Source organism: Myxocyprinus asiaticus, chromosome 30 (assembly GCF_019703515.2).
Source record: "Myxocyprinus asiaticus isolate MX2 ecotype Aquarium Trade chromosome 30, UBuf_Myxa_2, whole genome shotgun sequence".
Lineage (NCBI taxonomy): Eukaryota > Metazoa > Chordata > Actinopteri > Cypriniformes > Catostomidae > Myxocyprinus > Myxocyprinus asiaticus.
Window position 1 is genome coordinate 23,528,515 of NC_059373.1, and position 26,025 is coordinate 23,554,539.

Here is a 26,025-nt window from a genome sequence, read left to right on the forward strand (position 1 = left end):
GAGTCTTGGTCGACCAAGTTTTGATGGTCGGTTGGTCACAGAAAAAAAAACTCCACAGGAAACCGTTGGATGCTTGGTGGTACTATGGGGTAATTTTTGTTAAGCAGGGTTAGGGTTAAGCCAACACAATACAGCAAGACACCTTGATTTCAAACTTTGAACTTTATTTTTTATTTATTTTAACAAAAAATTCAAATGAAACTGGAAAAAAATTAAGTGCAATTAAACAAATGTGTGTGGTTCAACTTTATGAATTATGGCTTTACAACAGTTGTGAAGGACAACATCTCTCTGGCAAAGAAACTACTTCATCCGTGCATTCTCTACTGGTCGGGTACTTCCTTGTCCAGGAAAATACATCATGTGTGTGAATACATTCGTTTTGTTCCCTCCTTCACGATATTTATATATATTAGTAACCACCTTTCCATTTACCATCAGGCAAGAAAGTTGCAGAGTTGCGTTCACAATGAACTGCTCTGTGGAAATAAAGCGAACTGAACTCAAAGCACCTCCTGAGTGGAGATGTCTGAGGTCATTTGCAGCACTCGTAAGAGTGAGTTCTTGCAACAACAAAAAAATTCAGAAGACAGAAACAAAGAAAGAGTGAGAACCTTTTAAATGCGCATGTTCGAAGATACTGCACGCCTCCATACAAACAGCGTGTCAGACGGCTTTTCTGTCATCTGTTCTTAATAATATTATAAAGTGTGTTTCTTCAAGCGCGTGTCTGTGTGTCTGCGGACAAATTATTTATTTGTAATATTAATTTGATAATAATAATAGCCTAATAATAATAATGATAATAATTATTTAATACATTAATGGGAAAACGAGCCAAATATCATTTTGACATCATCAAAGGCATCAGCTATTAGCGATCACTCTGACCATCGTCGATCCCTGAGATTATCGACTGTCGGCACAACCCTAATGTGCATTTCTCTCTATAAATTAACAAAATGTTCAGACAGTCTCCTTGCTGGTTTTTCTGACACATTCAGAATCATTACCGCTTTTGCCAGTGTCGCTGCAGCTTGCTTTGTGCGTGCGCTTGTAAAATTTATATTTTAAAGGTTCATTATTACGGTTTAGTAATTCTCTGTAATGTAGAACAGTGTTAGCAATGTTACTTATAACATTCTTTCTCAGCCCTGGAACTCAAACCGTTTTCTGATGACCTCCAAAAAATATATATTTAAGTAATTAAATTAATATCATAAATGTGCGACAACTAGTCGACTAATGGCTTAAACTAACGCCTACTGGTCGACTAGGAAAATCTTTAGTAGGGGGCAGCCCTATAAGAAAGTGTTCTTCTTCATGTGATGTTTATTGGCGGTTGGCAATCCAGATTATGGTGCATTACCGCCACCTAATGAGCCTGTAGCATCACAAGAAAGCCTGTCAAACGTCCGCTTAAGACGAAAGAGAACACATATCTTGATTAAATCCTTCTATGAACTTCCTGAACTTCAAATTAAAAGGTAGCTTACCCAGTGGAGTCTACTTGTAAACAAACAAGTTATATTTTTGGCCATTTTGCCCAGCCCTAGTCTAGCAGCCCTTTTTTAAAACATATGCACATTAAACATTTGAGAATGAAAAGAATAGTTTCAAACAGCATGAGAGGAATGGGAACCTTTGAGGTGAGGGTTTATGGGGGCATTATAATGACATTTGTGTTATCCCGACTAAGCACTTGATAGAAGATTGAAATTGACAATGGCTTTCCATGGCAGCACAGAGGGACAGCTTTCAAAGACACAGTGAACCAAGGGAATTAAAAGCTCTGCATGCACATGTGGCTACAGTCAGAGATGAAATACTCACTGCCTCCTCATGTGAAAATGGTGCTTCATTATCAGCAGAGGGGAAACGGTCTCTTCACTGGACACACACAACACGCTTCTGCTGTCTGCAAACACTCAGGAATCTGGAGAGAGAGAGAGAGAGAGAGTGAGTGAGTGAGAAAGAAACAACCAGATGACATTACAAAACATTGATGCTTGTTTGTATTTTTTATTGCACAGTCTTATTTTGCTCAACATTTGACAGGGGGAAACATTGTGGAATGAATTATTTTAGCACAAATTGTGAATTAATTTAGCTTAATGATGGTGTCATTTATTTGTACACGATTGAAATTATGCAAATCAGGTAATGGCACAAACAGGCTAAAAAAATCATGTTTAACACAATTTGCACAGAATAGTTTCTAATTTTATATGCTAGTCCTGAGTACTATGTATGTTATAGGGGTGTAACGGTTCTCGGTAAAAACCGTACAGTTCGCCACCCACGGTTCGGGAAGCATTGGCACCGCGGTCGGTTCACCTCACATTTAATGACACATCTGGAGCACAGGTTTTGGTCAAGAAAACAAAGCATCAAACAGACAGGCACAGTTACAACTTCCGCTAATGCACCTGAATGGATCTGTAAATGGATACGCTCCACCTGTGTTTCACGTGGGTCAACTTGATTACATCACTGTTCTGCAAGTGTTGTGTGTAGTTGAGAAAATGAAACGCTGATAGAGAAGCCCCCCGTGATTCTCCTTTCTGGGAACATTTTCTTTTTGCAGTCAATTACAACAGTGATGGCCAAAAGACGTTTACAAAACAGGCACTGTTTGCAGACATCGCTCGACACGAGTGCTGTATACTGGTAATGTATGTCAATAATGCGCGTGAGGGTTTATTTAAAACGCGCATGCAAGTTCTTCCTGTTTCCTTGTGTGGCTGTAATCTATCACGAGTGTCAATAATGCGCTTTGATTAATGTCATTAAGATGCCATTATAGTAATACATTGATACATGATTAATCATTTACGCCAAACTGCACACAATCCCTTCCATTTTTAAGCAGGCACTCGCTAATTCGAACAGACATGAAACAATAACTAAAGCGCTTGGGGTGTTCATGTAGGATTTCCATGTATGATTAAAATACTCAAGCAGCATTATCACAACATCCCTTCTCGTACGCATTCTAATAGCAAGGTTAATCCTTTTATAGTGATGTACAGCTTCCGAGTATAGAATATGTTGAGATGAGTTTGAAGTGCACTTTATGTTGATGCATGTAGCGTATTAGTGCAGGTATTAAGTTAAAATGTTGATTTAGTATTTAGATTTTTTTTTTTTTAGCTAAAGACCCTGACAAAAAATAACCATGGTTTTACTAAAGTAATATTGTAGTAACCATGACTGCTGTCACCATGGTTTTGATACAATTAACCATGGTTTTGTAACAGTAATACTGTAGTGTCTACATAGTAACCATGATTTTACTATATATTGTAACCATGACAGTAACCATGTTTATATTGTGGTTACTATGATTTTACTACAAATGCCATGGTTAAACTATGGTTACTGTGGCAAAACAATGATTGTTATTTAAGGGCAAACCTGTTGGAGTGTTTACCAAATAGATTATTCTTTGGATTTGGCAATAATATTTATTTATTTTTTAACAAAGCAAATACTGAACCGTACCGAAACCGTGACCCTTAAACCGTGATACAAACCGAACGGTGAGAAATTCGAACCGTTACACCCCTCATATGTTGTCATCTGATCATCATTTCATGAAATACTACTGCCATGTTTAATATAAAATGTACACAAACATCCCTTTTAAACTAAATTCTATTTACCATCTGCTTTTTGTGGCTGAAAATAATTTTATCAAGCAAATAGCACTGACTTTTTTTCATAATGTGCTATTATTAACAAGCCTAACATACAAAAAAAGAGGTTTGTTTTTTAGAATGACGAAGACATAAGGTAAAAACTGTGCAGCACATTTTCAGTATATAGTGCTTATAGTGGTTAAACTGGATTTTTGGTGGTTAGTCAATAAGACTTTGTTTTTGTACTGAAATACTGCATGCAAAAGTGGTGCAACTGTTTATTGAATTGGCCCATCTGTTCCAGCATTAAAAGCACTTCCTGGCTGGCATGGCTATTTAATGTGGCAAGGATGTAATGTGCCCCCTTTCTACTTCCTAATATACAAATCCTGTCTCCCAGATGCACAACAATCAGCCTCTGAAGTGTTTCCAGACTAAAAAGAAAGACATAAGAAGAGGGGAAAAAAAGGAATGAAAAAAGAAAATTAAGCTATATCTTCCAGGTACCCTTAAACAGTTTGAAGAATATGTAATGGGTTAAATCCGAGGGACAATGACTCACGGTAATGGACCGTGTAAGATGGTCTAAAGAGAAACTTCTGCACACTGTTTACCTATATTACAGTGCTTGCATTGAAACCAAACTGTGTGGTTTACATTTGTCATTGTGATTAATTTAATGCAATCCCACCTAAATGCTCTAATGCATTTAAGCCACATTAAAAAGTCTCCATGGAAGAAAAAAGTCATATGGTCACATCTTGGTGAGTAAATGATGACAGAATTCTCCCTTCTGGGTGAAGAGGTAGAAGTATGAACATCATTGGTCTAAGCTCCCCTTGATTTGAGGCTGCAGCTAGAGCGAGAATAATTAGAACACAACTTCTTCATTGTTCCAAAAAGGCAACAGCAATCAGAATATTTAGGTCACCATAGACATTTGTGCTGCCACCAAGTTCACTCCAAACCTGATTATAAACTCAAAAACTCCAGGAAAACAATTAAGAATTAATGTGCTTGTTCGTGTCTGGGTGCAGAGGCTGGCACGGCGTAGAGATGTCAGCGTGCGCTTGTGCATATGGGTTTGCAGTGAATCGAGATGCATCAGTGAGGGAGCACTTGTGTCCCCATGAGTGTTTGTGAAAGCCAGTTTTTGCATCATTAATGTTGCAATAAATTATTTTTTTTTTCTTTCTTCCTGATTATTTTTGACACAGAACTTGGCACAGGCTTTCAGTCCTGAGAATGAATGAGAGTGGGGAGAGAGTGCAAGAGTTTGAATAAAATTAATTCTCTTCTGCCCTTCTTGTTTTTGACCTCTAAAATTCAGCAAGTTCATTTTTCACTTTTCTTTTTTCTTCTCCATACAGAATGTCCTTAACTTGCAGACTTTGATAAAGGACAAACACTCACTTTTTCATTCCTTCCCTCTGCATTTGCATGTCACGGTTCACAATCTGTGAATCTGCTGAAGATTACCAATCTTTTATGGCCTCAGCTTTAAATACAGCTACTGGTACTTCCCTAATTCAATTTAGCAGATCAGCCTCTTCAGAGTAATGAGAAGCAACAAACAGCCCAGAAACTTGTCTCACAGTTTCATGAAGACTGAAATGAGGTTGCCATCTATTTGCCCAATGGTATACTGTATAAATTAGACTTAAAACATAGACCTACTCTAATTATAGTTTCGTGCATGGTAAGGTTTAGGATTTTATTGTGATACATGGCCAAAGGTATAAGGATACCCCCTTCTAATAAATAGGTTTGGCATTGCTCCTGTATTCCATTGAAGACAAATCTTAATACAATAGCGTACAATGACTTTCTAGAGAAATGTGTGCTTCCAACTATATGGCAACAGTCTGCACATGGATCCTTTTATATTCCAGCATGACAATGCCCCTGTGCACAAAGTGAGGTCCACAAAAAATGGTTTACTTAGTCTGGTGTGGAAGAACGTGACTGGCCTGCACAATGTCTAGACCTGAACCCCACTGAACCTGGATCAGTTGGAAAGCAGACCATGAGCCAGGGCTCATCATCCACCGTCAGTACCTGACCTCACTGTTGCTTGTATCAGGATGGAAAAAAAATAACAGCAGCCATGTTCCAATATATAGCAAAATACCATCTCAAAAGAGTGGGAGCTCTAATTATATCAATGGTTTTGAATTTAAATGCTCAACAAATACATATAAGTGTGGTGTTTGGGTGGCCACAAACCTTTGACAATTTGTCAAAGTGACATGTAGTCAAAGGTTTGGTACATTTTATGAATATATAAGGCAAAGAGTTGAGACCTTGACAGTCAAAATGCCACTGATTCCCTAAGGCATAATGGGTCATGACATGACATGATGTCCAAAATGTCCAGAATCTACTACCACAGTGTGTATATGAGGGACACAGTCTTGTTTTGAAATAAAGTGACTCTCTTGTTCCATTCCTGTAACACACAGACTGTACTAGTTCTGCTGCAACAGTGTCCATGATTGAGTACTGTTATTACATAAGGTACAAATAATAGAAAGAATGAGATAATAGGGAGGTCAGACAGTGTCTGTTGGAGACCAAATGCCAGTCTCTGACTGACCTCTGGCTATCACACTGTTCTTTCATCACTGACCTACAGCCATTGCAGTAATGGCACAGGTGGCCATCATAATGTAGTATTCATGGAGCCCAAGATAGGTTGTAACCCAGCTTTGGGTTTAAAGAGAGGTCTGCTGCCCACACTCTTCTTCTAGGGAGGAACCATCAGTTCAGGTCACCTGCCACTGCAGCTTTTTATGCTAATGTGATCAATAGCCCTGCTCTTTTTCAACTCTCTTTCATTTCACAAGGCAGCAGGGCAACAATGAAAGACTGCAGGGTTTTTAATTATAGGGATTTCCCAGAAGGGTGAGCAGTATGTAGCAAATGTTGTCAGAGGGGAAATGGGTGAAGTGCTAACTCTATTGTTCCCCATAATGTACCCTATATGGAGCTCTATATTCAAACATTGTGAGTATGCATTATATACAGTGGTGTGCCGGAGAACAACTACCATTCAATTATTGCTGACCTGGTCTTCATCCAGGCTCACAAGAGTATGTGGCCAAAGGGGGACATTAAAATGGAACAATGCTGGCATTGAGTGATCAGGACCACATTATAATTATTGTGTTTCATCATTGCTTCCATAAATCCATCATTGCAGCACCACTCCTATGTAGATCAGTTTTTTTTTTCTTTTTTTTTTTTTTTTCCAAGAAGCAGTTGTGCTGACTATTCCAAGTCTAACAGCTGAATAGAAATGCTTTACTATAGGTATGGAGTTCTTTGGATGGTAAGAAAATCTGTTATAACTTCATTTATTCCCCCATTGTGGTCGTTTTCCATTCTGAAAAAAAAAAAAAAAAATCTGGAATTCAAGCTGCCTGCAGTAAAACATAAATGCTCTTTGTGAAGAGTGTTATAAATTATATGGAAGGATTTTCCAAAGGAAGCTTTTGTTGAATTCAAACCGCAAATGCAGCTGGAGTTCCCTATCTGTCACTCGCTCGACGTTGTGTCGATGTAGTGACACTAGGGATCACTCTTGGGAGCCCGAGACACCTCTGGTCTTTGATAAAAGGCCAATGAAAATTGGCGAGTGGTATTTGCATGCCACTCCCCCGGACATGCGGGTATAAAAGGAGCTGGTATGCAACCACTCATTCAGATTTTCTCTTCGGAGCCGAATGGTCACGCTCACTGAGCTGAATACTACTGTTCATTCACCTCTGCTGGATCTGACAGCGCATTTCAGCGGCTTCTCCCCCCTCTGCACTGGTGCACTGCAGAGAATGCCCCTGGGCACTTTGGCAGAAATAAAAGAGTATATTTCTCTAAAAGAGTATATTTCTCTAAAAGAGCGGCACACACGGAACGTCTTTTTAAAGACGCGTCTTTCTAAAGATGCTTTTCTGATTGTGTGTTATTCCTGGTTGCGCTCATTATCTCTCGCCTTCTGACGGTCACGATCACTGTCTTTTGTGTCTGGGCACTGCTCACGCGGAGACAGCGTTCGTGGATGGTCATGTTCTCATTGTGAGGATATGTCCATGGTAACGTTGCGGTCGCGGCTCACCTTCGTAAGAAAGCAAGCCACCCCAGAGGCTCCCCGCCTCGGTCCTTTTACCCACGGGTATGAGGCCAGCGTGGCTAGCACTGGGGGCGATTTCGGGTATCCCCCAGCGGACCTCCCATTCCCCAGCACGCTCGTCTGACCTGATCGGGCTTCCGGATGAGTCCGCCGGCTCGTCTCATGGCGAGTTCGACCTCTTATTCAGAGCCCGCGAAAGTGATGAGCTCTCGAGCGCAGCATCGGAGAGCGGACTCGTCCAGTCGGAAGCCTCAGCTGGGCTCCTCCCTTCGGGAATGATTGCCCAGTCACAGGCTGACACGGAGATGACGACATGCTTTCCCGGGCAGCCGCGAGCGTCGGCTAGAGTGGAACCCTCTGCTCTTCCCTGAACCCTCGCGGCTCGGTGATTGGTTCCTGGGCTCGCGGCGCCGCTCAAAGCCCCGCCCCGCCCCCGTTCCTTTCTTCCTGGAAGTGCATGAATAGCTGACAAGGTCGCGGGAGGCACTTTTTACTGCCCGGTCCCAATCTTTCAGCTTCCCTGCCCTCACTACCCTCAATGGTGGGGTGGCCAAGGGCTATTCGGCAATCCCCCAGTGGATAAAGGTGCTCGCGGTGCACCTATGCCCGCAGAGCGCCGCCACCTGGCGTGGGTACCCAAAGACCCCGTCCAAGGCCTGTAGGTTTATGTCGTCTCTGATGGCCAAGGACTACGGTGCCGCTGGACAAGTCGCCTCCGCCCTGCACGCCATGGCTCTCCTGCAAGTCCGCCAAGGCGCTAAAGGAATTGCACGAGGGCAGTTCCGCCCCGGGATTGATGCAGGAACTGCGCTCGGTGACCAACCTCGCTCTCCGAGCGACGGAGGTCAAGGCGCGGTCTCTATCTGCGGACAATAGCCACACTAGTGGTCCAGGATCGCCACCTTTGGCTCAACCTGGTCGAGATGGGTGAGGCCGACGAGACACGGTTCCTTGCTGCCCCCTTTTCCCAGGTGGGCCTATTCGGCAACACCGTCGAGGGCTTTGCCCAGCAGTTCTCGATGGTGGAGCAGTAGACAGATGCTAGCCGGCATATCCTGCCCCGGCGCGGCTCAAGATCCCGCACCCCATCTACTCATCGCCAAGGGCGTCCCCCTGCGGTGACTGCACCGGCTCTGCCGCAGCCCACTCCTTCAGCCCGGCCCTGGCGTGGAGCCCACCACAGGAAGCAGACGCCACCCATCTCGTGGCCGCCCAGAACCCGTGAAAGGCTTCAAAGTGCCCTTGAGACGGGCGACCCAGGGACAACGAAACCCGCTGCTCGGGAACTGGTAAGCAGATCTCTCCATCTTGTTGTTACCTTTTGCATTTAATTGCGCTGCATGCCCAAGTGGCTGCAGTACTCAAGAGCTCAGCAAGAGTGGTTTCCTTGTCCCTGGGTCACGTATCTGGTGTGCACGGCCGACATCACGACCACCGTCCACCACTCTATTTGGCAGGTTTGGCGCTCCAGCGGCAATCTCCCGCCCCTGAGCGCCCAGCAGTGGCACAAATCCGCGCCCGATGTGACAGTCTCCACGAGTCACAAGGACAGGCCTCTTCCTCCCCCGTCCCAGGCTGTTCAGGGGGTGGTCACAAGGAGCCAAGTAAGTGATTCAATGTCCTTAGACTCAGCACGGCCACAACGTGGTGTGGCACCTCAAGCTCTGCCCCGCCGCGAGGCCCCACCTGCCGGTACGTCTGATGAAGTTGTCCCTTTGGTCCCCCTTGCGCGGAACTTGGACGCATGGCTTGCGCTCTCCAATCCGTCGCGAGGGCTGGTCCGGACCGTCCGACTCGACTGCACGATTCACTTCGCCGGGCGTCCACCCAGGTTCAGCGGTGTCCACTTCACCTTGGTGAAGGATGAAAAATGCTGCTACCTTGCACGGAGATCGCTACCCTCCTACGGAAGGGCACGATAGAACCTGTCCCTCCAGCAGAGATGAAGAAGGGGTTTTTCAGCCCCTACTTCATCATACCGAAAAAAGGCGGTGGGTTGCGGCCAATCTTGGACCTGTGAGTTCTGAACTAGGCTTTACACAGACTCCCGTTCAAGGTGCTGATGCAAAAATGCATTCTGGTGAGCGTCTGGCATCAAGATTGGTTCACGGCGGTAGACCTGAAGGATGCGTACTTCCACATCTCGATCCTTCCTCGACACAGACCCTTCCTGCAGTTCGCGTTCGAGGGTCAGGCGTGTAAGTACAAAGTCCTCCCTTTTGGCCTGTCCCTGTCTCCTCGTGTCTTTACGAAGATCACAGAGGCTGCCCTTGCCCCGTTAAGGGAGGTGGGCATTCGCATTCTCAACTATCTCAGCAACTGGCTAATCCTAGCTCACTCTCGAGACATGTTGTGCAAACACAGGGACCTGGTGCTCTCACACCTCAGCCGACTAGGGCTTTGGGTCAACTGGGAAAAGAGCAAGCTCCTCCCGGTTCAGAGCATCTCTTTTCTCATTTTGTAGTTGGACTCAGTCTCCTTGACGGCGCCTTACGAACGAGCATGCCCAGTTGATGCTGGCCTGTTTGAAGGCATTCAAACAGAGAACAGCGGTTCCACTGAAACTTTTTCAGAGGCTCCTGGAGCATATGGCGTCCTCGGCGGTGGCCACCCCGCTCGGGTTGATGCATATGAGGCCGCTTCAGCACTGGCTCCAGACTCGAGTCCCAAGATGGGTATGGTGCCACGGGACACATCGCATGGTCTGTCACCGTCTTTTCAGCCCTTGGACCGACCTCTCGTTTCTACGAGCAGGTGTTCCTTTAGAACTGGTCTCCAGGCGCGTCATGGTCATGATAGACGCCTCCAAAACGGGCTGGGGCACTCATTGCAATGGGCACGCAGCTGCTGGCCTCCGGATGGGTCCGCGATTGCATTGGCACATCAACTGCCTCGAGTTGTTGGAAATTCTGCTCGCCCTGCGGAGGGTTCGGCCGTTGATCCAGGGCAAGCACGTGTTAGTTCAGACAGACAACACGACAATGGTAGCATATGTCAACCACCAAGGCTGTCTGCGCTCTCATTGTATGTCACAACTCGCCCACCGTCTCCTCCTCTGGAGTCAGCAGCACTTCAAGTCGCTGCAAGCCACTAACATCCCGGGCAACCTCAACACTACAGCAGACATGCTGTCATGACAGGTTGCCCTAAGGGGAGAGTGGAGACTCCACCCTCAGGTGGTCCAGCTGATTTGGAGTCGATTCAACAGGCACAGGTGCACCTGTTCACCTCCCAAGAATCCTCCCCACTGCCCGCTCTGGTACGCATTGACCGAGGCCCCCCTCGGCATAGACGCGCTGGCACACAGCTGGCCCCCTGGCATGCGCAAATATGCGTTTCCCCCAATGAGCCTGCTTGCACAGACCCTGTGCAAGGTCAGGGAGGTTGAGGAGCAGGTCGTCCTGGTAGCACCCTACTGGCCCACCCAGACATGGTGCTCAGACCTCATGCTCCTCACGACAGCTCTCCCCTGGTGAATTCCCCTGAGGAAGGACCTTCTTTCTCAGGGACGGGGCACCATCTGGCACCTGCGCGCAGACCTCTGGAATCTCCATATCCACCTGCGGTGGTAGACATGATCACTCAGGCTAGTGCCCCCTCTACGAGACGCCTGTATGCCTTTAAGTGCCGTCGACCTGATCATCAGGTTCCTAAGAGGCGCCAGGAGGCTGAATCCCTCCAGACCACACCTCGTTCCCTCATCGGACCTCTCTGTAGTTCTTCAGGGTCTACAGAGAGCCCCCTTTGAGCCTTTGCAGTCAGCTGAGCTTAAGGCACTCTCCTTGAAGACTGCCTTTCAAAGAAAAACCCACAGGTAACCTCAGGAGAAATACAAGCTGCTCTGGAAAAAGATGGTGTGGTTGTTTCAAGGAGCACAATACGACAAAACTTGAACAAAAATCAGCTGCATGATTGAGTTGCCAGAAAGAAGCCAATGCCACAAAAAAGCCCGGTTACAATATGCCCGACAACACCTTGACACACCTCACAGCTTCTGGCACACTGTAATTTGGAGTGACGAGACCAAAATAGAGCTTTATGGTCACAACCATAAGCGCTATGTTTGGAGAGGGGTCAACAAGTATTGTGCTCCTTGAAACAAACACACCATCTTTTTCCAGAGCAGCCTGTATTTCTCCTGAGGTTACTGTGGGTTTTTCTTTGTATCCCGAATAATTCTTCTGGCAGTTGTGGCAGAAATCTTTCTTGGTCTACCTGACCTTGGCTTGGTATCAAGAGATCCCCGAATTTTACACTTCTTAATAAGTGGTTGAACAGTACTGACTGGCATTTTCAAGGCTTTGGATATTGTTTTATATCCTTTTCCATCTTTATAAAGTTCCATTACCTTGTTATGCAGGTCTTTTGACAGTTCTTTTATGCTCCCCATGGCTCAGAATCTAGCCTGCTCAGTGCATCCACGTGAGAACTAACAAACTCATTGACTATTTATACACAGACACTAATTGCAATTTAAAAAGCCACAGGTGTGGGAAATTAACCTTTAATTGCCATTTAAAACTGTGTGTGTCACCTTGTGTGTCTGTAACAAGGCCAAACATTCAAGGGTATGTAAACTTTTGATCAGGGCCATTTGAGTGATTTCTGTTATCACTATGATTTAAAAAGGAGCCAAACAACTATGTGATAATAAATGGCTTCATATGATCACTATCCTTAAATAAAAGACAGTTTTTTTGCATGATCAGTCATATTTTCAAAACCAATGCCAAAATTTCACAATTTCTGCCAGGGTATGCAAACTTCTGAGCACAACTGAACATACATACATACACACACACACACACATACACACATACACACATACATACATATACATACACACATATACATACATACACACATACACATACGTAGTGCAAATCTAAATACAAATCGGTTATATACAGTGCAAGGGAATGTAATGGCAGAAGAGCTTGAATGTGTTGGATAATATAAAAAGGCTAAGCTGTGTATTGCACATTAATTATTGCTCAATGGGGCAGTTTTAACTGTTCATGAGATGGATAGCCTGGGGGAAAAAACTGTTCCTGTGCCTGACGGTTCTGGTGCTCAGAGCTCTGAAGCGTCGGCCAGAAGGCAACAGTAGTGGGCAGGGTGAGTGGGGTCCAGAGTGATTTTTCCAGCCTTTTTCCTCACTCTGGAAGTGTATAGTTCTTGAAGGGAGGGCAGGGGGCAACCAATAATCCTCTCAGCAGTCCGAACTGTCCTTTGTAGTCTTCTGATAACCGATTTCGTAGCTGAACCAAATCAGACAGATACTGAAGTGCAGAGGACAGACTCAATGACTGCTGAGTAGAACTGTATCAGCAGCACCTGTGGCAGGTTGAACTTCCTCAACTGGCGAAGGAAGTACAACCTCTGCTGGGCCTTTTTCACAATGGAGTCAATGTGGGTCTCCAACTTCAGGTCCTGTGAGATGGTAGTGCCCAGGAACCTAAATGACTCCACTGCTGCCACTGTGCTGTTTAGAATGGTGAGGGGGGACAGTGTTGGGGTGTTCATCCTAAAGTCCACAATCATCTCCACTGTTTTGAGTGTGTTCAGTTCAAGGTTGTTTTGACTGCACCAGACAGCCAGCTGTTTAACCTCCCTTCTGTATGCAGACTCATCATCATCTCAGATGAGGCCGATGACAGTGGTGTCGTCTGTAAACTTCAGGAGCTTGACAGAGGGGTCCTTGGCAGTGCAGTCGTTGGTGTAGAGGGAGAAGAGTAGTGGGGAGAGCACACAACCCTGGGGGGCACCAGTGCTGATTGTACAGGTGCTGGAAGTGAATTTCCCCTGTCTCAAAAGCTGCTGCCTGTCCATCAAAAAGCTGGTAATCCACTGACAGATAGACGTGGAAACAGAGAGTTGGTGTAATTTAGTCCGGAGAATAGCTGGGATGATGGTGTTGAAAGCCGAACTGAAGTCCACAAAAAAGATTCTTGCATATGTCCCTGGTCTGTCCAGATGTTGCAGGATATGATGCAATCTCATGTTGACTGCATCATCCACAGACCTGTTTGCTCGATAAGCAAATTGAAGGGGATCTAGAAAGGTTCCAGTGATGTCCTTCAGGTGGGCCAACACCAGTCTCTCAAATGACTTCATGACCACAGACATCAGGGCGACAGGTCTGTAGTCATTAAGTCCTGTGATTTTTGGTTTCTTTGGGATGGGGATGATAGTGGAGTGTTTGAAGCAGTATGGGACTTCACACTGCTCCAGTGAAGATGGGGGCCAGCTGGTTAGCACAGGATTTAAGACATGCAGGTGAAATGCTGTCTGGGCCTTGTGCTTTCCTTATCCTTTGTTTTCGAAAGACACAGCACACATCATCTTCACGGATCTTAAGTGCAGGTTGAGTAGCAGGAGGGGGAGGAGGGGGTTTGCAGGAAGTGTTGGTGTTTGTGTAAAGTGAAGGTCAGAGTGGGTGTGGGGTGTGAGATTGGGACTTTCAAATCTGTAGTAGAACACATTCAGATCATCAGCCAGTTGTTGGTCCACCACAGGGTTGGGGGCAGGAGTCCTGTAGTTAGTAAGTTGTTTCATGCCACTCCACACTGATGCAGGGTTGTTAGCTGAAAACTTGTTTTTCAGCTTCTCAGAGTATCTTCTTTTAGCCACTCTGATTTTTTTATTCAGTGTGTTCCTGGCCTGATTGTACAAGACTTTATCCCCACCCCTGTAAGCATCCTCTTTGGCCTGACGAAGTTGCCTGAGTACCGCTGTAAACCATGGTTTGTTGTTGTTAAATGTTAAATAAGTCTTAGTAGGGATGCACATATTCTCACAGAAACTGATATATGATGTAACAGTATCTGTGAGCTCATCCAGATTGGTGTCTGCAGCCTCAAAAACACTCCAATCAGTGCAGTCAAAGCAGGCTTGTAGTTCCAGCTCTGCTTCATTGGTCCATCTCTTTACAGTCTTTACTAAAGGCTTAGCATATTTTAGCTTCTGTCTGTAGTTTGGAAGAAGATGAACCAGACAGTGATCAGAGAGTCCCAAAGCTGCTCTAGGGACAGAGCGATATGCATCCTTTATTGCTGTGTAGCAGTGATCCAATGTATTTCTGTCTCTGGTTGGGCATGTAATGTGCTGTTTGTATTTGGGCAGTTCACGTGTGAGGTTTGCTTTGTTAAAATCCCCAAGAATAATAATAACTGAGTCCGGGTATTGTTGTTCCATGTCTGTGATTTGATCAGCCAGCTGTTGCAGTGCGGCATTCAAACACGTGTTTGGCGCAATGTAAACACTCACCAAAATAAACGAGGAAAACTCCTGCGGTGAGTAGAAAGGCTTACAGTTAATAAAGAGTGCATCCAAATTAGGACAGCACATCTTCTTTAACGTTGTTACATCTGTACAGCAACTTTCAATGATGTAAAAGCATGTTCCACCGCCTCTCGTTTTCCACGTTAACTCCGCAGCTGAAAGCCCGGCAGATGTAATGTGCTGTCCGGAATGGCTTCACTCAGCCAGTGTTCAGCCACATCATTATGTTAATGTAGACGTATATGAGAAGAACCTTTCTGATATGTGCAGCTCAACCCATCTCCCATTTCATCTCATGTATGACATTAAAGTAGATTTCTATTTAATGCGGGCCAGACACTCTACTTGACCCATACTGGCTCTTCAAGATCATATTTTATTATAAAATTGAATGGCTCTGTTTGAATTACATATTACATTACACAATCGATCGATGGAACCGGAGAGTTGGTGTGATGACACTGGGGGTTGGAAACTGTTATTGTTTATCCAGGACATTTGATTTGCCCTGCCCATCACTTTCATAACCATTCATCTTCCAGTATGAGATGGACATTGTGTTAAAGGGAAAGTCTATATGGAGATTATGCATTACGATTTTACAGAGATGAAAAAGGAGTCAATTAAGTTTTCTTGACACAACTAAACTGCCCTAAAAATGCAGTAACTATCCAACATTGAAACTGAGAATAATGGCTTCAAAGTTTTGGAGTTGATTTAGTAGCTTCCACAATTTTCACACTCTGTTTCCTCTGAAGCATATTTGAGACAAACCCATCTGTCACAAGACAGATCAAAGTCTAAGCGAGCCAATTTCTGTCATTTCTCCAATTTGACACAGTGTGTAATTACTGTGTTTAGCATTTGCGTGGCAGTATAAAATATTTTAACACTGCATAAGCATTCAAGTACAAGTAAAACAGTACTAAAATAAAGTAAATTACAATGTCTTGTTCTCACTCTCTTTCTTTCTCTCTGAAGTCATGCATTATGGAAGTGTGCAGATGCAGAGGTAAATTGCAGAAGAAAAAATGGGAAAAGAGTGTTTGTAGTTAAATAATTGGGGGATGTGCATATTCTCAGAACACACAACAGTGCACAGTTGGATGCAGAATTCTGCCTCACTGACTGAAGATCTTAGAGTGATGTAATATTATGAGTTTGAGTGCAGAAAGTATATGTGAGGTGTTTTGCATATATGAATGTGACAGCTCACTTTGTATGTGTGTGTATGACCATGGACCCAGGTGTGTCCTAATTTTAAATGTCTGTGCTTGTGGATGACAGTTCATTAGAGAAAATCTGCTTAAGTTTGTGTGTGTTGGTTCATAGGTGTGAGCTACATTTTCTCCTGTGGTTCGTACCCTTTGCTGTGTGTTTCACTGTACTGTGGAGAGAGATGTACTGCTCTTCCAAACCTGAGGAAGATTAATATTTAATATCCCACCAGTTTTATATTCCAAGCTCCTCTCTCATTCTACCTTACACTTCACATTCAATTTCTCTGGTGTAGCATCTCCTTCACTCACTCGCTGTCTCTTTTCCTCTCCACGAGTTCTCATTAAACACCTCTTCATTGGACAGTGGACAGGAACAAGTCCAGGCTGTCCTACACTGTCCCGTTCTGTTGATCCCGCATATCACTATTGTATCATATTCCCCACTCTGCGATGAAGGAGAATCCGAATTGTATTCCCCCGTAATCTCACATGCCTCTCTCATGACTTGTTTGACCATTCTACCCAGTCTCGAGTAACTGGTCTGGACTGGTCTGGTCCACACTGCAGCTTTTTCTGCCTTACATTAACAAATACAATGATTATTTCATCCTCAAAAGCACTTGTTGTTGTATCAGGCATACAAATGAAAAACCCTCATTTGCCCTTATTCCCGGAAGTTGTGCCAATCAGATTAGAGCTTGCCAGATCAAGAAAATATTTACAGTTTTGTGCACAATATGCATCAGATGGTCAGTAAACGGACTGTGGCCTCTCTGAGGCTGAAACTACATGCTTGCTGACTTCTACTGCAGGAACTGACCACTTTTTTCACACTCTGCCCTCTCTTCTAATCTTCACAGAGTACAGCACAAACTGTCAACTGTACCTCACTACTTCACTAAGGTAGCTGCCACTACTGAACAGAACTGCAATGCCAAATTAACTCTAAAGAATGGCTATAAAGAAAGACAGGTACAGGGAGTGAGAAAGAGAGAGAGAGAGAGAGAGAGAGAGAGAGAGAGAGAGAATCCCAGTCTTTTGGGAGAAAGGGAATGAATGTTTAGCCTCTCACTCCAAGATGGCCCAATTATGTTGCAATTTTAGACCACTTTGCTGAAAGTCTGTAGAGCTCAGTCCTGGCAAAGAAGCCCATTAATGAGTATCAACGTGCTCAAACAGAGCTTCTTTGATCTTAGGCACATGATTCCGACAGAATTATCTTATTCAAATAACCCCTTTATGTATATTTTTATCTCCAGAAGTTAGCTAAATCTGACAAAACCTTCCCTATGGGATATCATCAGTTGTAGAAATGGTTTTATAATTAAAATAAGTAATTATTATTATTATTATTTAATTCTAAAAATGCAAAGATGTTTTCTTTTAGGGTTAGGGTTAATCTATAGCCTTATTATAAAGGGTTAGTTCACCCAGTGTAACTAGACTCTGCCAACATCAGGTTTTATGCCCATGCCAGATGTAATGTGGATTAAGTTTGCCCTGCAAAATAATTCACTGAACATGTCTCCAGCCCTTTAAATGCATAACCACCATAAAAGGTAGGTAGGTTCCCCATTTGCCAAAAGTACAAATCGGTCTAATTTTTTAAACATTTAATCAACAGTCTCCAAATAAAATCATAACCTTGACTAATCAATGCCTAAATATTGATGTCCAGTGTTAGTCTGCACATGTGTATTAATATTTATCTAGAGTGTCGGTACATTGTATATAGTACATTTGTATATGGGACAGCAAGTTTTAACAGTTGAAATGAAAAGTTTAATCTGTATGTTAGTCTAAGGTCAGCAATGAGCTCGGCATCTCCCTCTCCCTCTCTCTCAAACACACATGCTGTGTGTCATTGTTTCCTGCAGAATTCAGCTCGTGCAGTGGGGGAATTTATAATAATAATAATAATAATAATAATAATAGATAACATTACAACATTCAGAAATTATAGAAATATATTACAGTTGTATTATAATAAAATATTGTTACTGTTATTTTTTTTAATTATTATTATTATTATAATACAAGTAAAATGTATGTAATAATTTCTTGTATTGCTATGGGGTCTGGTTAAACCCTCAAACCTTGATTTTGGAGGAAACAGCAGGAAGGTCGTTCTGTGTGAAGTTGTGTTAACAACAGCCTTTGAATGAGTGCCTCATTCCAAATATGGTGAAATGCTCTCATCTCTTCTGTCCATGAAAAGTCTGGTTGCATAGGGTTATTTTAGAATTGTGCAACTTATGGCACTTTAATGTAAATATAACACACTCAGTGCACATTACCAAACCAAATCAAATGCAGCACGTGTTATTATAATCATGAGATGAAATTCATGGAACAAGCAAAGAACTGCTCTGAAACCATTGTATCATGAGCCTCATATGTCCCCAGAACACAGTAGTGCATGCAGACTGTTAAATTAAACCACAGCCATTTGTGGTTTAATAATTGAACAAGATCATATCTAGATTTAAATTATTTTTTGATTGAGCGTTAAGCCCCACAAAACGCAATAGAGAGATGTGTTGTGTTTGCGTTATTTTACATAAAAAAATATACATCATGATGGTGCTGCGAATGGCCGCCTCGGTGTGGAGCACTTCTATTGTTTTGTTGTTTTTGTTTGTTTGTCCTGTGTTTAGTAATCTTTTTCCAGTCAGTTTTACCAGAGACGAACTGCTGAACATTCGACAGCTTATACCAGACAGTCTTTTCCCAGTTTTTGTATATTCAGACGTTTTGCTAGACATTTTAGTTAGAGGCACGGCTTTGTTGTTCAGGAGACGCAGGCGAGGAAGACAAGCCGGTGCACTGGTCAAACTCCGTCGGTGGGGCTTTCAAACAACGCTGCCAAGCATTCAACTTGCGAGTCTCCACACTCTTCCTAACAAAACGGACGAACTACATCTCCTCACCCACACAAACAAGGACTTTTCAACCTCTGCTGCCTTGTGCTTCACAGAAACCTGGCTGAGTGAAGCCATTCTGGACAGCGCGTTACATCTGCTGGGCTTCCAGCTGTTCAGAGCGGATCGCATCGCGGAGTTAACGGGGAAAACGAGAGGCGGTGGAACATGCATTTACATCAATGAAAGTTGGTGTACAGATGTAACAACATTCAAGAAGATGTGCTGTCCTAATTTGGAAGCGCTCTTTAATAACTGTAAGCCTTTCTACTCGCCGCAGGAGTTTTTCTCGTTTATTCTGGAGAGTGTGTATATCGCGCCAAATGCGTGTTTGAATGTGTCGCTGCAACAGCTGGCTGATCATATCACAGACACGGAACAATAATACCTGGACTCAGTTATTATTATTCTTGGAGATTTTAACAAAGCAAATCTCACACATAAACTGCCCAAATACAAACAGCACATTACAAGCCCCACCAGAGACAGGAAGTTTGTATCTGTCCCTTGAGCAGTTTTGGGACTCTCTGATCACTGTCTGGTTCATCTTCTTCCAACCTACAGGCAGAAATTAAAATCAACCAAGCCAGTAGTAAGGACTGTAAAGAGATGGACCAATGAAGCAGAGCGGGAACTACAAGCCTGCTTTGATTGCACAGATTGGAATGTTTTTGTGGCTGCAGCCACAGACCTGGATGAGATCACAGAGCTCACAGATACTGTTACATCATATATCAGTTTCTGTGAGGATATGTGCATTCCTACTAGGACTTATTTAAAGTTCAACAACGACAAACCATGGTTTACAGCAGAGCTCAGGCAGCTTCGTCAGGCCAAAGAGGATGCTTAAAGGGGTGGGGATAAGTCTTGTACAATCAGGCCAGGAACACAAAAAATCAGAGTGGCTAAAAGAAGATACTCTGAGAAGCTGAAAAACAAGTTTTCAGCTAACGACCCTGCATCAGTGTGGAGTGGCATGAAACAACTCACAAATTACAGGACTCCTACCCCCAACCCTGTGGTGGACCAACAACTGGCTGATGACCTGAATGTGTTCTACTGCAGATTTGAAAGGCCCAATCTCACACCCCACACCCACTCTGACCTTCACTTCACACAAACACCAACACCTCCTGCAACCCCCCTCCTCCCCCCTCCTGCTACTCAACCTGCACTTAAGATCTGTGAAGATGATGTGAGCCACGTCTTTCGGAAACAAAAGACGAGGAAAGCTTCAGGCCCAGATGGCATCTCACCAGCGTGTCTTCGATCCTATGCTAACCAGCTGGCACCCATCTTCACACAGATCTTCAATAGATCACTGGAGCAGTGTGATATCCCATGCTGCTTCAAATGCTCAATCATTATTCCTGTCCCAAAGAAACCAAAAATCACAGGACTTAATGACTACAGACATTTTGCCCTGATGTCTGTGGTCATGAAATCATCTGAGAGACTGGTGTTGGCCCATCTGAAGAATATCACTGGACCCTTTCTAGATCCCCTTCAATTTGCTTATCGAGTAAACAGGTCTGTGGATGATGCAGTCAACATGAGATTGCATCATATCCTGCAACATCTGGACAGACCAGGGACATATGCAAGGATCCTTTTTGTGGACTTCAATTCGGCTTTCAACTCCATCATCCCAGCTATACTCCAGAATAAATTACACCAACTCTCTGTTCCCATGTCTATCTGTCAGTGGATTACCAGCTTTCTGACGGACAGGCAGCAGCTTGTGAGACAGGGGAAACTCACTTCCAGCACCTGTACAATCAGCACTGGTGCCCCCCAGGGACGTGTGCTCTCCCCACTACTCTTCTCCCTCTACACCAATGACTGCATCACCAAGGACCCCTCTGTCAAGCTCCTGAAGTTGCAGACGACACCACTGTCATCGGCCTCATCCGAGATGACGATGAGTCTGCATACAGAAGGGAGGTTGAACAGCTGGCTGTCTGGTGCAGTCAAAACAACCTTGAGCTGAACATGCTCAAAACGGTGGAGATGATTGTGGACTTTAGGAGGAACACCCCAACACTGACCCCCCTCACCATTCTAAACAGCACTGTGGCAGCAGTGGAGTCATTTAGGTTCCTGGGCACTACCATCTCACAGGACCTGAAGTGGGAGACACACAGTGACTCCATTGTGAAAAAGGCCCAGCAGAGGTTGTACTTCCTTCGCCAGCTGAGGAAGTTCAACCTGCCACAGGTGCTGCTTATACAGTTCTACTCAGCGTTCACTGAGTCTGTCCTTTGCACTTCAATAACTGTCTGGTTTGGTTTCAACTACGAAATCAGACATCAGAAGATTCGGACTGCTGAGAGGATTATTGGTTGCCCCCTGCCCCCCCCCCTTCAAGAACTATACACTTCCAGAGTGAGGAAAAAGGCTGGAAAAATCACTCTGGGGGGAAAAAAAAACAAAAAAACATTTGCACTGTACATAACAGATTTGTATTTGCACTGTACATAACAGATAACAGATTTGTATTAGATTGCACTACGTATGTGTATGTATGTATGTATGTGTGTGTCTGTGTGTATGTACATATGTGTATAACTATTTTTTATTATTATCTATGTCTTGCTGCTGTTTTTGTATTGTTGTACACTGGAAGCTCCTATCACCAAGACAAATTCCTTGTATGTGTAAGCATACTTGCCAATAAAGCTGATTCTGATTCTGATATCTCATCACTTTCAATTCAGAGTGCAAACTCACAACTTGGACGAATAACTATGGAAATTCAGTAGAGGCGCAGTGCCGTTGCTGAAAAGCGGTGCAGGAAACACCACTACATGCATGCATGCACACACACATTTGTCTTTAAATCTGGGTTACCTGCTAATAAGAATCCTGTCACATACTGTGACGAGGAGGAGGACGGGGCCAGGCTGTGACTATGCACGCCCAGCTCCCAATTGGCTAGTCAGCCGAGGAGAGCGATAAGTGCAGTGGAATGCGGCAGTTCGAGAGAGAGAGAGAGCCACATGCAGCTGCCGTGTGTGTATTTGTGTGTGTGCCTTTTTGTTTAAATTAAATATTATTTTGACTGTTCAGCCGGTTCCCGCCTCCTCCTTTCCCAACCTTAACCTTGTTACATTGGTACCGAAACCCGGGAAGGAGGAGAGATGCACTGTCGTGGAGTTCTCACCACAGCCATCCACCCAAAGGGGGAGCCGCGGCCATCCGCTGGGGGACGGAGAAGTTGCTGCCGGCCACCTGGACGTGGAGAAACGGCCGCTGTCTGTGAGGGGAGGAGGGGCCGCTGCCAGGGGTCAGAGGACTGGCTCTCGTCTGCCCGGGGAGGAGCGGCTGTCGTCTGCCGGGGGGGGTGTACGTCCTGCCGGGGATTCCCCGGCCTGAGGCAAAGGAGGGAGGAGTGTGACGAGGAGGAGGGCGGGGCTGGGCTGTGACTAAGCACGCCTGGCCCCAAATTGGGCCAAGGAGAGGGATAAGTGCAGCGGAACGCAACAGTTTGAAAGAGAGAGAGAGCCACATGCAGCTGCCATGTGTGTGTGTGTTGTGTCTTTTTGTTTAAATTAAATATTATTTTGACTGTTCAGCTGGTGCTCGCCTCCTCCTTTCCCCATTTGAACCTTGTTACACATACTCTAAGGCCAAACTGTGTGACAGTCTAAGTCCCAGTTGAGGCACATGCCATTTTATTATCTTTAAGATGACTGTGAAAAATTTTCTGACAGGGTCAGCACAACCAACAAAAATCTAAAGCAATCAAATCCTGACTTGAAAGAGCTCATGCTTTTTTCCCTGTCTTCAAAATTACCACCAGCTGAGTTGCAATCACAAGCAGGCAATTTAAGGAGTGACAAAGCAGTGATTTATTAATTCCTCTCTTTCAACACTGAATACTCACAAGTTCCGGCAGCAAATGCATTTTTTGAGTTTGCCTCAAACTGAATTTTCCTTAACCAACCCAATAGAAGATATCAAATCTCGGACTTGAGACACAATTCAGACTATCACAAAGACAGAACTGCACATCAGTGAAAAAGATTGGAAATAAATGAATTCATTCATCACTGTTCTCCACTAGTTTGCAGACTTTGTGCAGGGAACCATGTGGCAGACTAGAAGTTATTAACAACAGCAATTCATCAGTGTTAACTTCCAAATATTTGGTTAGATGCCCCTTCAAATGTTAGGTGTCAAACTCTTTTGTGGCCTGACCTTGTGTGGGTGCTGGACGGTTATTTGATGAATTAATTGTGTGGGAATTAGAGACTGAATATTGGAAATGTGACACTTCTGATAAAAGCAGAAGAAAGATTTGTCTTACAACATCGAGTGGGGTTAATAGGTTGCTTCAGAGCCAGTGGAAAATCAGTGTCATCTCAGTGCACTACCTCAGTCTGTCTACAACAGGAAATACAGTTTAGATTTGGAGACATGAGAGCCATTATCAAATGTCAGCTCTGAATACTTTATGATTCATTACAACATCTATTAGAAAATTACTCCAATAATCATTGACAAAAAAGTAACAACATAGTATTAGTGTGGTTATTTGGACATGATATCATGGTAATGTTAAATAGGGCCAAATAGTATTCCACTGTATTTTATGCAAATGTTGGAGTACCATGTAAATACCATGGTATATGAATATGATAATCATTCAGTACCATAATGTACATCTGATACAATCACTATACCATGATTCTGCCACTGTATTGTTTTTGCAAGGGATCTGACAGTACAGGTGCATCTCAATAAATTAGAATGTCGTGGAAAAGTTCATTTATTTCAGTAATTCAACTCAAATTGTGAAACTCGTGTATTAAATAAATTCAATGCACACAAACTGAAGTAGTTTAAGTCTTTGGTTCTTTTATGTGAACCAAAGACTTAAACTACTTCAGTTTGTGTGCATTGAATTTATTTAATACACGAGTTTCACAATTTGAGTTGAATTACTGAAATAAATTAACTTTTCCATGACATTCTAATTTATTGAGATGCACCTGTATGTGTAGCTCCTGGAGTTCAAGTCAGATATCTAAAGCCTTGAAAAACATAAGCTAATATGTATTCACTGTATCCTTTTCATGCTGACCAAACAAGAGAATGCATAAAACATTATAAAAATAAAAACCAAACAACAGTGCTTTCCTGGTTGGGCATGAGCGGCTTTATGGTAAAATAAAATACAGAAGGTCCAAATATGGAATTAATTAACAAAACCCTAGTGACACTCAAAAATAAACACAGAATTTCCCTTTTTTCTTTGCTCTGTATTAGAAAAACTTTTGGTGAACCCATGCCTCACCTGGCACTGTGGTTGCTTTCAATAAATAGATTATTGGAGAGAGATATAGAGAAGTTGATTTATCTAAACCCTCCCATCTGGCCTGCTCACCCCACTACATCTGTCCCCTTCTTCAACTGAGAGAGCTTTGGCGGAGATTCCATCACGCTCTGCCGAGATCTCCCCAGCCTGCTGCACTCAGATTTGCATATTTGCATGTTTATGTGGCTAATTACAGATTAAGATGTCTCAGTATGGTCTGGTTGATTTAACATTTTAGAGCCATATACTGTAAACAATGATTTGGAGCTTGCCGGGAGAGCAAGAGGGATTAAATGACAGGAGACTGTTTTTTGTTTTGTTTTGTTTTTTAACTGGTAATGACAGTTTGTACTTTAATGTAACAAAACAAAATCAGCTAAATCACAGCTGGAAAAAAGAAAATGGTGGAAAGAGAATACAGTGGGCCAAAAAAGTATTTTTAAATGTGGTAAGTCATTAAGTGGGTTTCCATCCAACTATTTTATGCACATTTTGAAACTGCGCATAAGAAATCCTGAATGGAAACGCTTGATATGTGAATAAACTTTCTAAATTCGCTTAAAATTTAATGCACAAGGAAGAGTTTTGCATTAGTTAAAATGCGCATTAAGGTGATGGAAACAGTTTATTGCTAAACGATGACATGTTTTGACCATTCGTGCATGTGTTATGAGTGTGTGATAGCTTGTTGTGACTAGCCCACCGAAAGGTCCGAACTTGGCACACTATACTTTGAACAAAGCGCTTGTCATTCGTAAGTGTTTAACCCACAGCTGGTCGATAAAGTGGGTCCTCACAATCCGCCAGGTCAGTTTTGAGAGCGGATGCTCCCAGGTATGCGGAGACTGGAGGTGTGTGGGTATCACAGCTAATTCAGTCCACATTATATCAGATATTACACTTATTCTGCGGTCTTGTGTATGCACTTAATAAAATGAGATACTTGCTCCAATCTTGCAAATAAAACTGTCCCCAAAGCAGGGAGTGGTCGTTCAGCTGCTCCATCATGATGAGGTGGCTCCCTCATGATAATGCGCATCACCTAGTGGATGGAAACGCGCAACAATTCATATTTTCTTAAGTCACATTTTTAGAAATGTGCTTAAAAAAATATGAAACATTTTGGATGGAAACCCCGCAAATATGTGAATGTCTTTGCATTAGATGCAAAAAAGTAACATCTGTGAATGATCCTAGACCTCTACTTAGAACTAACTTCACATTGCTTAGCCATTGTTTTAATAATTTTTAACCAAGTGGTCTGAAGGTGTTATAGATGTAGGTGTAGTTCATTACATTAACTAACTAAGGACATGTTCTAATAACATCTGACAACCAGAAAGTGTCTAAAAACATTTACTCTTAATTTTGAACAATGGATAGTTGGCATTGCTGTTGGAAAGCGTGATGTCCTGTGGTGTGACATCCTGTACTCCATCAAAAATTATTTTAAACAGCATTGCTAATAAATTTATAATTGTTATGGATGAAACTTTTATCACCTCACATT

General features: G+C 43.4%; 2 protein-coding genes across 2 annotated transcripts in view; one reads left to right on the forward strand and one right to left on the reverse strand.

The window, feature by feature from the left end:
- Nucleotides 1-26,025, forward strand: part of LOC127421662 (uncharacterized) — a 726,036-nt gene that overhangs the window by 432,131 nt on the left and 267,880 nt on the right. The window lies entirely within an intron of this gene.
- Nucleotides 1-26,025, reverse strand: part of LOC127420805 (disks large-associated protein 3-like) — a 311,007-nt gene that overhangs the window by 153,976 nt on the left and 131,006 nt on the right. Inside the window, exon 2 of the mRNA XM_051663354.1 lies at nucleotides 1,834-1,936. The gene's annotated coding sequence lies outside the window, so the exon portion shown is untranslated. The remainder of the gene's footprint in view (nucleotides 1-1,833; nucleotides 1,937-26,025) is intronic.